The sequence below is a fragment of the Chiloscyllium plagiosum genome, unplaced genomic scaffold (assembly GCF_037043375.1).
Source record: "Chiloscyllium plagiosum isolate Xiang-an unplaced genomic scaffold, Cpla_swu_hap1 HiC_scaffold_33, whole genome shotgun sequence".
Taxonomy (NCBI): Eukaryota; Metazoa; Chordata; class Chondrichthyes; order Orectolobiformes; family Hemiscylliidae; genus Chiloscyllium; species Chiloscyllium plagiosum.
The window spans coordinates 11,417,398-11,431,621 of NW_028270171.1; the positions used below are offsets into that span (position 1 = coordinate 11,417,398).

The 14,224-nt window shown below is 42.8% G+C and overlaps 1 long non-coding RNA gene across 1 annotated transcript; it reads right to left on the reverse strand.

The window, feature by feature from the left end:
* Positions 1-10,604: 10,604 nt before the first annotated feature.
* On the reverse strand, positions 10,605-13,374 carry LOC122541971 (uncharacterized). The gene is made up of 3 exons (XR_006309730.2): positions 12,980-13,374; positions 12,028-12,070; positions 10,605-10,991 (listed from the first exon to the last, which is right to left on the reverse strand). It is a non-coding gene; the product is annotated as an uncharacterized LOC122541971 (long non-coding RNA).
* Between the last annotated feature and the right edge of the window lie 850 nt (positions 13,375-14,224).

Below are 14,224 nucleotides of genomic sequence, written 5' to 3' on the forward strand. Positions count from 1 at the left end.
TCTCTCCCCTCCCCCTCCTTTGACAACTTCAGGGAAACCTAGGCGCAACCTAACTTAACGATCAGCGCAGGTCCCGCCCATCCACAACGCTCGTTGGACATACGCCATACATATCCCTTATTTCATTGGTTTATCCTCACGTCCATCACAGCGGCCGTCAAGTTTGACAGGCGTGACGCGTCGACGTAATATCCGGCGGAAGCCGCTTTCGAGTGATATCATTCCCTTCCGACGGGTTTTTCTTTTCCAAATTTGAAAATGGTGGCGCCGCTTGGCTAGTCAAAAAGGTTGGTTCGATATCTGAGCTTTTTTACTTATATTAAGATTGAATCCCGTTGTGTGATCTTTGCCCCGCTGCCTGTTGCGCCATTGGGACGCCATCTTTGTTCGGGGCAGCAATGCCTTGGTCGGTCCTGCAGAGGCCTCTAGTCCATCCCAGCCATTGTGCACAATTGACAATTGCTTTTCAGCTGCAAGGATTTACTCCCTTTGCTCAATTTGACAGTGCATTCTCACATCAAGCAGAATGAAGGAAGGGCTCTTACCACAAGATGAGCACAATGCTGGAACTCTGGAATAATAACAGAAATTACTGGATAAACTCAGCAGGTCTGGCAACATCTGTGGAGGGATAAATAGAGTCAACGTTTTGTGTCCAGGGACCCTTCCCAGTTCTGAAGAGAGCCATACTAGACTCAAAACATTAATTCTGCTTCTTGCTCCATCGTTGCTGCCAGACATGCTGAGTTTCTCCGGCATTTTCAGTGTTTATTTATTTCAGATGTCCAGCAACTGCAGATCTTTGTTTCATTTAAGTACTGAAGAAACTCAGCACATCTGGCAACATCTGTGGAGAGCAAAGAAAGAGTCCACAATGTAAGTCCAGAGTCAAGAGAAAGCTGAGGTGTACAAATTTCTGAGGAGCACAGATAGAAACATTTCCCCTTCATCAATGAGTCTAGGGAGTACAGTTTTAAGATAAAGATCAGGCAATTTAGTGGGGATGTGAGGGAAAACTTTCTTTCACGCAGAATGTAGTGGGTATCTAGAACTCACTATCTTAAAAATCGAATGTAATTAGATAAGCACTTGAAATGTCTTTGCATACAAATGTCATTGCTACTGTTGAGTGCTGGAAAATGGGATTAGAGTAGATGGATGCTTGATGATAGCTATAAACATGATGTGCCAAATGGCTGCCTTCCATACTGTAAAAACTGTATAACTCATACTCGAAACGTTATCTCAATTTTTCTCTCCATAGATGCTGTCAGACCTACTGAGTTTAGCCAGCATTTTCTGTTTTTGTCTCCTAAAATAATAATTTTGCCAAAAGCCGCATTACAAACATCAAATGCATGCAAACAAACATAAGAATGAGGAACAGCAGTAGGCCATTCGGCCCTTCCAACCTGTTCTGCCATTCAGTAAGATTTTGGCTTCAACTACATTTTCCAACCTGACCCCAATAAGTTGACTTCCCTATAAGTCTTTTAAACTCAAGAAAGCCTCTTAGTCATCCATTAATTTGGACACACCTTGAACCTTTGCCTGTTAAGAGTTGTAGAGATGTATAGCACAGAAATAGACCCTTCAGTCCAACCTGTCCATGCCAACCATTGAATTAAATTTATTGTCACATGTACCGAGGCACAGTGAAAAGCTTTGTCTTGCGAGCAATACAGGCAGATCACGTTGTTAAGTAGCAAAGATAATAAATAATGGGTAAACAATAGCAAAAACAAAAACACAGGTACAGGCGAATGTTAAAAGTTTCTGAGTCCATTTAGTATTCTAAGAACAGTAGGGTAGAAACAGTTACTAAACCAGCTGGTGCATGTGTTCAGGCTTCTGTACCTTCTCCCCAATGGTAGAAAAACATTGCCAGGGTGGGATGGATCTTTGAGAATGCTGGCAGCCTTTCCTTGACAACTGGCCCAGTAGATGGATTCTATAGATGGGAGGTTGGCCTTTGTGATTGTCTGGGCCAAGTTCACCACTCTCTGTAACCATCTCTGATCTTGAATGGTACAGTTGCCGCACCAGGTAGTGATACATCCAGCAGAATGCTCTCAATGGCGCACCTGTAAAGGTTGGCAAGGGTATTCGCCACCATGCCAAATGTCCTCAGCTGCCTGAGGAAGAAGACACGTTGTTGGGCCTTTGTAACCAGTGCATCCACATGAAGAGTCCGAGAAAGCTTGTTGTGGATGACCACTCCCAGGAGCTTAACACTCTCCACTCGTTCCACCTCTGTGCTGTTATGTGTAGGGGGGCATGAGTAACATCCTGCCGAAAGTCAATAATGAGTTCCTTGGTTTTGGTGGCATTGAGGGCTAAGTTGTTCTCAGTGCACCATTTTTCCAGGTCTTCCACCTCCTGTCTGTAGTCTGTTTCGTTGCCATCTGAGATTTGACCAACTATGGTAGTGTCATCAGCGAACTTGTAAATGGCATTAGTCTGGTATTTGGCGACCTAGTCATGGGTATACAGGGAGTACAATAGTGGCTGAGTATGCACCCCTGGGGGGCTTCAGTGTTGAGTATCAGTGACGATGAAATATTGTCCCCAATCTTCACTGATTGTGGCCTGTGGATCAGGAAACTGAGGATCCAGTTGCAGAGAGTGGGGTTTAGTCTGAGATCACTAAGTTTAGTAGTAACTCAGTCTCAAGTGTTGAAGGCTGAACTGTACTCATTGAGTAGGATTCTTATGTAGCTGTTCTTGGTGTCAAGATGTTCTAGGGAGGAGTGAAGGGCACGTGATATGGCATCTGACGTGGATCTCAGATATCCTAACCTAATCTAGTCTCATTTGCCAGCACTTGGCCCATATCCCTCTAAACCCTTCATATTCATGTACCCATCCAGATGCCTTTTAAATGTTATAATTGTACCAATCTCCACCATCCCCTCTGGCAACTCATTCCACATACGCATCACCCTCTGCGTGAAAAAGGTACCCGTTTGGGTGCCTTAAATCTTTCCCCCCCTCTCTTTAACCTATACCCTCTAGCTTTGAATTCCCCTAACCTTGGCTATTCATCTTAACTGAGCCCCTCATGATTTTATAAACCTCTATAAGGTCACCCCTCAAGACTTCAAAGGAAAAAGCCTCAGCCTATTCAGCCTCTTTCTACAGCTCAAATCCTTTAACCGTGGCAACATTCTTGTAAATCTTTTCTGTACCCTCTCAAATTCAACAACATCCTTCCTTTAGAAGGGTGACCAGAAATGTATGCAGTATTCCAAAGGTGGCCTCACCAATGTCCTGTACAGCTGCAATATGACAATCCAACTCCTAAGTGTCACTTGCAAATCAGTGAAGTTAAGAGGGGAGATGCTGCTGACCTGTGTTAATTCATTGCTTGTTGCTTTGGTGTGATGACTTGAAGCCCAGAGGATGTTGAGAGTGGCAGAGAAGCAGCAGAGATAAAGAGGATGAGTTTTTGAACCCCAGTGAGTTTGCAGATTGTGTTCATTTATGAACTGGTCTTTTTCAGTCTTTCAGAGATGGTAATGGTAAGCTAGGGAGTGGTAAAGGGTCACACCAAGATTGATAGGAGTCAGGTAACTTTTCCCCACAATAAGGTGAGAGATTTCGGCTTAGGACTTTGGAGACAATGGACTTGGCTGAGTTTGGTTGCAGTCTTTGCTTAAAGAAGGTTCAGCTCTGTTTGACAGGTCTGAATTAAGTATGGCTTCCACGTCCTGGAAATATTTTACCTGAGGTATCTAGGTGATAGGTGATAGTGAGGACTGCAGATGCTGGAGAAGTCAGAGTCAATAAAATGTGGTGCTAGAAAAAGCACAGCAGGTCAGGCAGCATCCGAGGAGCAAGAGAGTTGACGTTTGGGCTTAACCCATCATCAGGACTGATATCATTGGCAAAAGTAAATGTTTGTGCTCATGTGGTTGGTGGGATGTTAAGCAGTGATGACCTCTGCCATGTGGGCTATCAAATGTTTTTTGGACTGCTGACCTTGACTCGAAGGTACATCTTCATCCTTCTGCTGCTCAGCAATGTCCACGTGACAGCAGCAGGGATAGGTTGAGCTTGGGTGGTTAATGTTATGGACCAGGCCCGACTCCTCAAAACATTTTTAAGCAGGTAGCCCAGACCCGTAACTTTGCTATTTGTTTTTAGTGGATATTCCTGGAGTGAATTAGCTGGTCCAACTGCCAAGTTTTGAACAAACACAATTTATCCCCAAATTACAGAATGAAACACAAAGAACAGAAAATAGAATACCAGATAAGTTATCCTGTCCAAAAGACCGACAGACCATCCCAACTTAATGGTGCTGTTCTGAAAATACTTGCAGCAGTTCCAATAAACAAAATCTAATCTAATCCCTTAGCACAAAGAGTAAAAATGAAACAAACCAGAGCTTACAGGGTTGAAGTTAAAGAGAGAGAGAGAGAGAACCCGACTGGACTTGCTCCCTCAGCCTTTCTTCTCACACACTGCTGCTGAACTGAATCAAAACCTTTAATCTAAACAAAGGCTAGCTACACAGCCAGCTGCCCATGCCCCTTTGATTATACCTTTTTTTAAGACATGAAAGCCTCAGGCCGGAGGCATTACCTGTGAGGGGAAAATAAAAAGGGCCCCAATAAACCTTTCAAACCCAGCCTAGTTGGAGCCTGGCCAATTACTCCCTCTCTGGATAAAAAAACTCAAGGGTATAGTAACCTTGTAAAAAGACCGACATTGTGACAGTTAACGACAGATTTCTCGTGGTCCATTGTTTCAAGTGGATTCCTGAACTCTCAAATGTGTGACGAATGTCATCTAAACAGTGTCTAAACCCACCCCCTCCATGCTTGGTGAATGGAATAAAACTAAAAATCAAAGACTTTGAACTGAATGGCTTGTTCTGCCATTTCAGATTCACCACGTTGCTGTGGGTCTGGAGTCACATGTAGTTAAGACCAGACAAGGACAGCATATTTTCTTCACTAGAGTCATACGGCATGGACAGACCCTTCAACTCAACTCATCCATGCTGATCATGTTTTCCAAATTAAACTAGTCCCATTTGCCTGCATTTGGCCCATTTTCCTCTAAACCTTACCTGTCCAAATGTCTTTTAAATGTTATATCTGCAGCCACATCTCCTACTTCCTCTGGCAGTTCATTCCACACATTAACCACCCTCTAGGTGGAAAAGTTGCCCCTCAAGTCCCTTTTAAATCTTTTTCCTCTCACCTTAAAATTATGCCCTCTAGTTTTGAAGTTCCCTACTTCAGGGAAAAGACTTCTACTTTCCCTTTATCTATGTCCCTCATGATTTTATAGAATTCTACAAGGTCGCCCCTAAACCTTCTGTACTCCAGGGGACGAAGTCCCAGTGTATCCAGCATCTCCTTATAATTCAAACCTTCCAGTCCCAGTAACTTTCCAATTTAATAATATCCTTCCCATCGTAGGGTGACCAGAACTGGACACAGGCCTCACCATAGACCAGTCAGCCGCAACCTTTATACTAAATGCTTTGACCAATGAAGACAAGTGTGCCAAACACCTTCTTCACCAACCTGCCTACAAGTGGCAAACCTTTTCAAGGAACTATGTACCTGAATGCCTAGATCTCTCTGCTTGAAACCACTTCTCAGGGCCCTACCGCTTATTGTGTAAGTCCTGTCCTGGTTTGTCTAATCAAAATACAACACCTTTCATTTATCCAAATTAAACTCCATCTGCCACTCCTCAAACCATTTGATCAAAATCCCATTGAGAGATAATTTTCTTCACTGTCCACTATGCCACCAATTTTGGAGTCATATGCAAACTTACTAAACATGTATTCTTTTATTCTCATCCAAATTGTTTATATGTTGTAACTGCCTCTGGCAGTTCATACCAAATACAAACATGAAAGTGTTGGCCCTCAACAATGGATCCAGGACCTATGCCTATGGAACACAACTGGTCACAGGTTTTCAGTCCGAAACACATCCCTCTCACACCACCCTTTGTTTCTTACCAGCAAGCCAATTTCGTATCTAATTGGCATCCCTTGTGATCTAACTTTACTAACCAGTCTACCATGTGGAAACTTGTCAAAGATCTTACTAAAGTCCATGAAAGAAGATTAATAAACCACAAGAGGTTTTGCAACAATCAATAATGTTGAGAATAGAATTCCAGATTTACTCATTGAATTTGAATGACACCAACAGCCATAGTGAGATTTGAACCCATACAGGATTCATCTGGACCTGTGACCATTACCACAATGGCATTATTACAACAACAATCCCTTACGTAGCTCATCAGGAAGCAAGTTGGACTGAATTACATGGATATAGTTGTATTGCCTAGAATTTACACAGACTCAGCAGCAGGGCACTTTACTCATGGAGCCATCTCAATAACATTGTGGCTGATGTGATCACCCCACATTCCTGCCTACCCCCAGCTTCCACCACTTTCTCTAGCAGGTTGTTCCATACATGCACCACCTCTGCATGAAAAAGTTAGCCCTCAGATCTGTTTTAAATCTTTCCCCTCTCACTTCACCATCCCTTCCTGGTTATGAAGAAGCCATCTACCTCTGCCTTAAAATGATCAAAGACCCTGCTTTCACTGCCTTTTGAGGAAAAAGGTTCCAAGCACTCAACACTGAGGAAAAAAAATCTCATCTCTGCCTTAAATGGGTGACACCTTTTTAAACAGTGACCCTTTACTTCTAGATTGTCCCACAAGAGGAAACACCCTCTCAACATGCACCTATCTGCACAGACCTTGCAGGATCTTACGTTTCAAACAAGTCACCTCTTGCTCTCCTGAACTCCAGAGGATATAAGCCAATTGCGTCCAATCTTTCCGGTTAATACAACTCACCTATTCCAGGTATTTGTCTGATAAACCCTTTCTGATCTGTTTCCAATGTCCTACACCCTTCCTTAAATAAGGAAACCAATACTGTTCACAGTAATCCAGCTGTAGTTTGTCCAAAGCCTGGATGACTGTATAACAATCTCCCTCCATCCATATCCCATTGCCCTTCCAATAAGTGATAATTATTTAGAAGGTGAAGCAGCCATTTTATTAAATTTTTCATCTAAAGAGAACACATAGATTAGGATCCACACAGGAGCCTCCTCTTGATGAAGAGAGGTTGAAATGATGAAATAGACAAAAGTAAAATTATCATCCCCAGTGCAGCTTTCAACTTAAAAAATTCAGATCCTGGATCTTGAACAGAGAGTAAGATTTTCCAGGCAGCAATGTATCCTTTTTACATTCATTGGTTGAGAGTGACCCTGCCAAAGCCAGTATTTGTTGCAAGGTTTGTGAAGGTTTGGAGGTCGCCACTGATGATGTTACCTAGCCAGGTAATGAAACGTCTGGATATCAAACCTACAGCTCAGTGAGCAAACCTACACCCTAAATCAGTATTTGTTGTCCATTCCTGGTGACCCTTGAACTGAGTGTCTTGGGTGAGCTGTTTCAGAGGGTGAGGTAAAAACAATGACTGCAGATGCTGGAAACCAGATTCTGGATCAGTGGTGCTGGAAGAGCACAGCAATTCAGGCAGCATCCGAAGACAGGCAAAATTGACGTTTCGGGCAAAAGCCCTTCATCAGGAATAAAGGCAGAGAGCCTGAAGCGTGGAGAGATAAGCTAGAGGAGGGTGGGGGTGGGGAGAGAGTGGCATAGAGTACAATAGGTCAGTGGGGAAGGAGATGAAGGTGATAGGTCAGGGAGGAGAGGGTGGAGTGGATAGGTGGAAAAGGAGCTGGGCAGGTCGGACAAGTCCGGACAGGTCAGGGGATCGAGTTGCTGGAGGTTAGAAGCTAGGATGAGGTGGGGGAAGGGGAAATGAGGAAACTGTTGAAATCCACATTGATGCCCTGGGGTTGAAGTGTTCCGAGGCAGAAGATGAGGCATTCTTCCTCCAGGCGTCTGGTGGTGAGGGAGCGGTGGTGGAGGAGGCCCAGCACCTCCATATCCTCGGCAGAGTGGGAGGGGGAGTTTAGGGAGACAGGGGAAAGATACAAAAGGGACCTAAGGGGCAGCTTTTTCCACAGAGGGTGGTGTGTATGGAATGAGTTGCCAGAGGAAGTGGTGAAGGCTGTTTCTATGCTATAGATCTATGACCTATGATTCCAGATTGAAAAATGGCTCGACAGATCAGTTTTTTTTGCAATTTGGTTGCTATGGTCAAGTACTAAACATTTTCACAAGGCTGCCAATATACTTTTAAAAACAGCATATTATACAAAACGGAACTAAAAACTTAGTGCATAAGGACTAGTTGAAATGGCCGATTACAAATAAAGATTAAGGCTAAAAAGAATCAATTGGCACGTCTTTGTAGACTTCTGCATTCCATAAAAAGTGGTATGAGTGAAAGAAACATTTCAGGCCCCATAAACTCAGCTCACCCATTTCTCAAAATGGGTCCAGAAACAGTTTAAATGAACCTAACTACCACTTGTATTTTCTCCTGTGCTAAATGTTATGAGACTGCTAAATCACTTGTTCTTAAGACACTCCTTGAATTTATCTAAGAAACTGCACATTCACCGACGACTTGACTAACTCTCTAAAAGAGGAACAGTTTGCCTATGTCATAGGGCATCTTGTTGCTAGGCAGCCAGATTTCTCTACTTCCCCACCCACTCCAAAAGTACTGAATTACTCACCTAAAGGGCCCATTTCAAACATTTCCAAGCACTTGGCACCACATTCAGAATTCAATTGAAACCAAAGTTCTTAATATAAATTTGGATCGTGAAGTGGACTGAATTATGAACCTTGCCCTTGCCAAAGTGATGTAGATTAGCTTCTAACTCTTTAAACCCTGCAACAGAGCCAAGCAGCACTACCCCAAGGAACTGCAGTGAAATATTAGAGGCAGGTACAAGCTGCAGTCACAGACTAAAAAAGACAAATCCAAAATAGATTTGTAATTTTATAATCTTGAAAAAACCTGTCTGGTACTGAAAACAACTGGAGCACTAAACAAAAATCCATTGTACCTTTCAACAAAGGCAATTAATTCAAACAGAACCAGTGTTCAGTCAGCAAGATCAAAGAGAACTGGTTCTCTACCACCTTCATTCCCACTGCTCTGCTTAACAGAGGGGAGGGTTAGTCACTGATTGCTTGCATCAAACATTTTGTTCCATCATTTGCCAGGAACATCCATGCCAACTGAACAAAGCAGCTCCATGGAAACAGGACAACCATTCAGCTAAGGTTTGAATCTGTATAGTGGTTGTTCCATAACAAAGGTTAAATCTTACTTGATTTCTATCAAGACCATTTTTGTAGAGCATAAAACACTTTTGTTAAAAACTTTTCAAAATGTACAGCCTTATACACGAGTGGCAGCTGAGAATGGTCCATCTCATCAAGTGAGATTGGCTCAGTGTTCCCAGAATAGTGGTAGCACAAGTGACCATTTTATTACATGTTTTGTATTAAGAAACCATTACCAATAAAACAACCTCCTGTTATTCTAATTAGCCACTTCACTCCCATCTATGTCCTTGGCCTGCTGCATTGTTCCAACAAGAAATTTAATCATGAGACATCACTGCATCTTTTGCCTGGGCAAATTAGTGTCTTAGAATCACAACCCATTGTTTCCTTGCTGGCTTGGTTTATTTCTAATTTCTCAATTTGAATAGTGCTGTTATTCACAGCTCCTTTAGATTACACTTCCCATTCCTAGTCTAATTAGAAATGGATTGGCTGACCCTCCCTAGTCTTGTCTTCTCTCCCCCCTCCAAATCAACACCAATCACTTGTAAAACCTAATACAGTACTCCTAACATTCCCAATTAGAATTAAACTAATTGCACTCCAATGCTCCCACACCCATTCAGCATTACCACATTTTGCATATGCAGTGATAACTGATCTCCAGACACCCTATCAGCAGCTCTGGATTTGTAACTGATGTAGTACGTTTACAGAATGGAAGCCAGGATAGTCAGCCCATCAGCATTTACACAATCACTGTCCAACTTATCCTGTTAATTTCCTTTCAAAAAAAGGATGTACACCACCTACCACATGCAACCTTCAATTGTGACAATTGAGCAAGTGATCTGTTTCCTAGTGTTGAAATGAGTCAGCAAATTAGACAGGATTAGATTAGATTACTTACAATGTGGAAACAGGCCCTTCGGCCCAACAAGTCCACACTGCCCCGCCGAAGCGCAACCCACCCATACCCCTACATTTACCCCTTACCTAACACTACGGGCAATTTAGCATGGCCAATTCACCTGACCTGCACATCTTTGGACTGTGGGAGGAAACCGGAGCACCCGGAGGGAACCCACGCAGCCACGGGGAGAACGTGCAAATTCCACACAGTCAGTCGCCTGAGGTGGGTATTGAACCCGGGTCACTGGCACTGTGAGGCAGCAGTGCTAACCACTGTGCCACCATGCCTCCCACAGGATACCAGAGTGCAGCTTCTATCTTCAAGGGAGCTGCATGGTTAGACTAGCCTTGCTGACTTTTAGAAACATTCACCCACAGATTCATTTATTAACTGCAGCCAATTAAGACTGCACACATCCCTCAGCTCAATATCATTCAGGTCACTACAAACCAATAAGAGACACCACACTAAGTTAAGTGAATTTTTTTTATTGAGACAGTACTTTTACAATAAATCACAGCAAAAAATCCAGATTGTCTAGAACAGCTGACAGCATGAAGGCTGGCACCTACAATTTGCACAAGGTGAATATGAACCAGGTCAATTACAAGTGACATGGATTAACTATGTCATCCCAGTTTGTAAAGAGAATCATTCCCAAACCACAAGAACAGCATTGTTCAGCAGCCTGGTAAGCACCTTCGTCAATTTTGCAATAACTAATGCAGATATTAGGACTGAAAATTCTGCCTAGAAATGGCAAAATTAAAACCCTTTTCCCACTCCAAAAGCATACATTTGATGAAATCATTCCACTTCCCTCAGTCCACCTGTCTGGATGCTCAGGTTGAAGACATACCTATTGATAAAAGAAAGTCTGTTAGTGACTGATCAACTTTAACAATCCAGTACTCATGGCAACAACTGACTACAGATTATCTGCCTGTAACCAACCCCTGTATCACAGCCTCATGAGGAGCCTCCCAAGCTTTCCCTCAGTTCTGCTGATATGTCAGTTCAGCAGACGCACTTTCCAAATCAGCTGCATTCATAGCCCAGTGCTAAGCATCACTGGTAAAAGCTAGGAGTCTCCTCAAAAACCTATGGCAGTGATCACCACATTTAGATTAAAGAGGGAGGAGAGTTTACAAATAAGAAAAAGAGAAAACATTTTACTTAGAATGCCTCAATAACCGCAATTCCCAGTTGCACAATGTTCAAAAACAGACAACTGCTTGAATGTGATACTTAGTGACAGTTTCCCCTCTGCCCCAAAAACCAGCAGTCTTCAAATTACTGCTTACAACCCTGAATCAAACCACCAATAGTGATCCTGCTCATGTTCTATACTGGCATCCCATGAAGGAATACAATGGGAAGATAATGGCATTGTGGAATTGCCACTGAACTGTTCAACCAGAGGGGCAGACTGTAGGGACATGGGACTTTAAATCCAGATGGGCTTTTGGATCAGTGTCCTTTGAAAGACATTAGCCACCCTTAACCTAGTGATCAAAGTATGATGCCAGACCCTGAAAGGGGGCGACTCCTACCTGGCTGAACAAGCCAGTTTAAGAGCAATTAAGAATTGGCAAGGCCAATCTTTACTGCCTGCAATGGCTTAATCCCATGAGGTAAAAAAAACCCCATTCTACACCAGAAAATGTTATCAGTTTGATTAAAAAGATCATGGCATGTTCTCACCCCAGTCATCTCCCAATGAGTGACTAATTATAGTTACATTTTTAGATTGCAATTGTTAAACCATCTCAATGATAACTCAGGCCATTTGGCCCACTCAAAGCTAAAACTAGCCAAGATGTAGAAGCTAGCTGAAGGAAGGAAATAGCACAAGGCAAGTTGGGCAAATGTTAGAAGGAAATCTTAACACTTACAACTGATCATCATCAAGTCTCAATCCAGGGTCAATCAATTAAACTAGAAAAAAAGAAACAAGTACTTGTATTTAGAATATAGAAACCTAGGCATTACATAATCTTAACCACATGCTGCATTGACAAGATTTGAGTTCCAAGGAGTGACTTTAGTGTACACCAACCGTTTGTACAGACTGTACCAGATGAGTTTGTTACACAATAGAATAGCAAGTACAGCTGAAATTGGACCTACTGCTTAGAATATTCACATCTAAAAAGGTTATTTCCTAGCTTAAAGATATTCCATTCCAGTCATCGTTAAGCCTTGCTATGAGTCAATGCTATTACAAGTCATTGAAAGGCACAAAATCTCTTGTACACTGCACGGCTTCTGGTAGAGAGAACACTAGGAATGAGAGATAACCTGCATGAGTTATTTGATGGCATAAGATCAAGTAATTTTAAGTAATAAACTTTTGATAGACAAATTATTCCAGGGGCGAGGGATGATGAACCAAGATTTGGGAAATCACAAGCTTGGCTGATTGAGAATGAACAACAAAGCAGTGTTAGAAAGAAAATCCAAACCTAAAACATTTAGGTCAAGGTGCATATTACACCTAAGGTAGACAAAAGGAGACAGTCATGCTTGGAAAATAGTGGTGTAAGAGGCTCAAAAGGACTCTATCCAATCAAGCACCAAATTCACACTTACATTAGGCAATTCTTAGGAGCCTTCATATAAAGTACACATTTCAAACATTAATAATTGCCGAGCCTCCACTCGGTCAATAAAGTTACCGATAAGCACATGGTAGCCCTACCTAAAGGGAGGTAGCCCAGTGCTAACATCAGTGCGATACAGGCTAGGAGGCCTGACCTGCCCCAGAGGAGCTTCCCATTGAGACAGCTTAATATAATCTCAATTCAAACATCAAATACATGCAAAGCAGCCGCCTCGGACACTTACCCCCACGAAGAAAATTGCCTTTCGGAAGGTTCGGCGCTTAGCTGCCAACCCGGCCTCAAATTACATCCGCATGTCTGCTTATAATTTTGAGCCTACTAAAGCACATTACCCCAAACCTGACACGTGGTCAACCACATCACTCTCCTTCAGAGGGGATTAAATCAATTCCCCAGAAATTTATTTATAGCCTTCTCCCCCTCCTGCCATCCCCTCAAAAAACCCAGCATGCTCCATTCTGAGATACCCTGACAAGAGCGCGCGATCCCTTTAAGACCCACATTCTAAAATAGAACTCTGCAACATTGTTGCAACTCGAGCTGTAACAATATCGAGGGGTTTCCCACGGCCCAGACCCCGGCGCCTCTTACCCTCCCTCACCCAGCCCGATCCCAAACACTAATCTCATCACCTCCGAGGCTGCAAAGAGATAGCTGCGCCCTCCCGCAATCCTTTTATAACCCCAGTCTCCAGGTCCCAATACTAGGCAATTAAAAAATACGCCTGCGCTAATTGTTACATTACCGGCGCGTGTTTTATAAAGATTGCGTTCATTGTATGTTCACTAAGATTTAAAAAAAAACTTATATTGTCTGAATTTGCTAAATTAACAAAAAAGAACCGTTCGAAGGCATTGCATTAGTCACCTATTCGCCTCGTGGCTTGGGACTGGCGCGGAATCTGTACCTTCAGGTTACAATGTCCAAATGCGAACATTTCCTGCAGGGAGTGTGAGAGAGCATGATTTTCTTTCCTTCAAAGTTATAGTTTGACAATCCAGCCAATTGGGAGAAAGTGGGGACTGCAGATGCTGGAGATCAGGGCTTAAAAATGTGTTGCTGGAAAAGCTCATCAGGTCAGGCAGCATCCAAGGAGCAGGAGAATCGACGTTTGTGGCATAAGCCCTTCTTCAGGAATGGAGAAGGGCTTATGCCCGAAACGTCGATTCTCCTGTTCCTTGGATGCTGCCTGACCTGATGCGCTTTTCCAGCAACACATTTTTAAAATCCCAGAGCAGACCTGACCGGGTTGGCGATTTTTTTTATTTCAAAAATATACTTTATTCATAAAATAATTTGATGGTCTGGACAGTTGGTCATGTACATATGTAAACATGTACATAGAGATGAGAATTTATCATTTTTATACAGGTCTGTACATTTTTCAATCATATCCCCATATAATTAGCTGAGGCGTCAGCAGAGCCCAAATGACTGCGTGGGTCCCCTGTTCTTTGTTAGGCAGGCA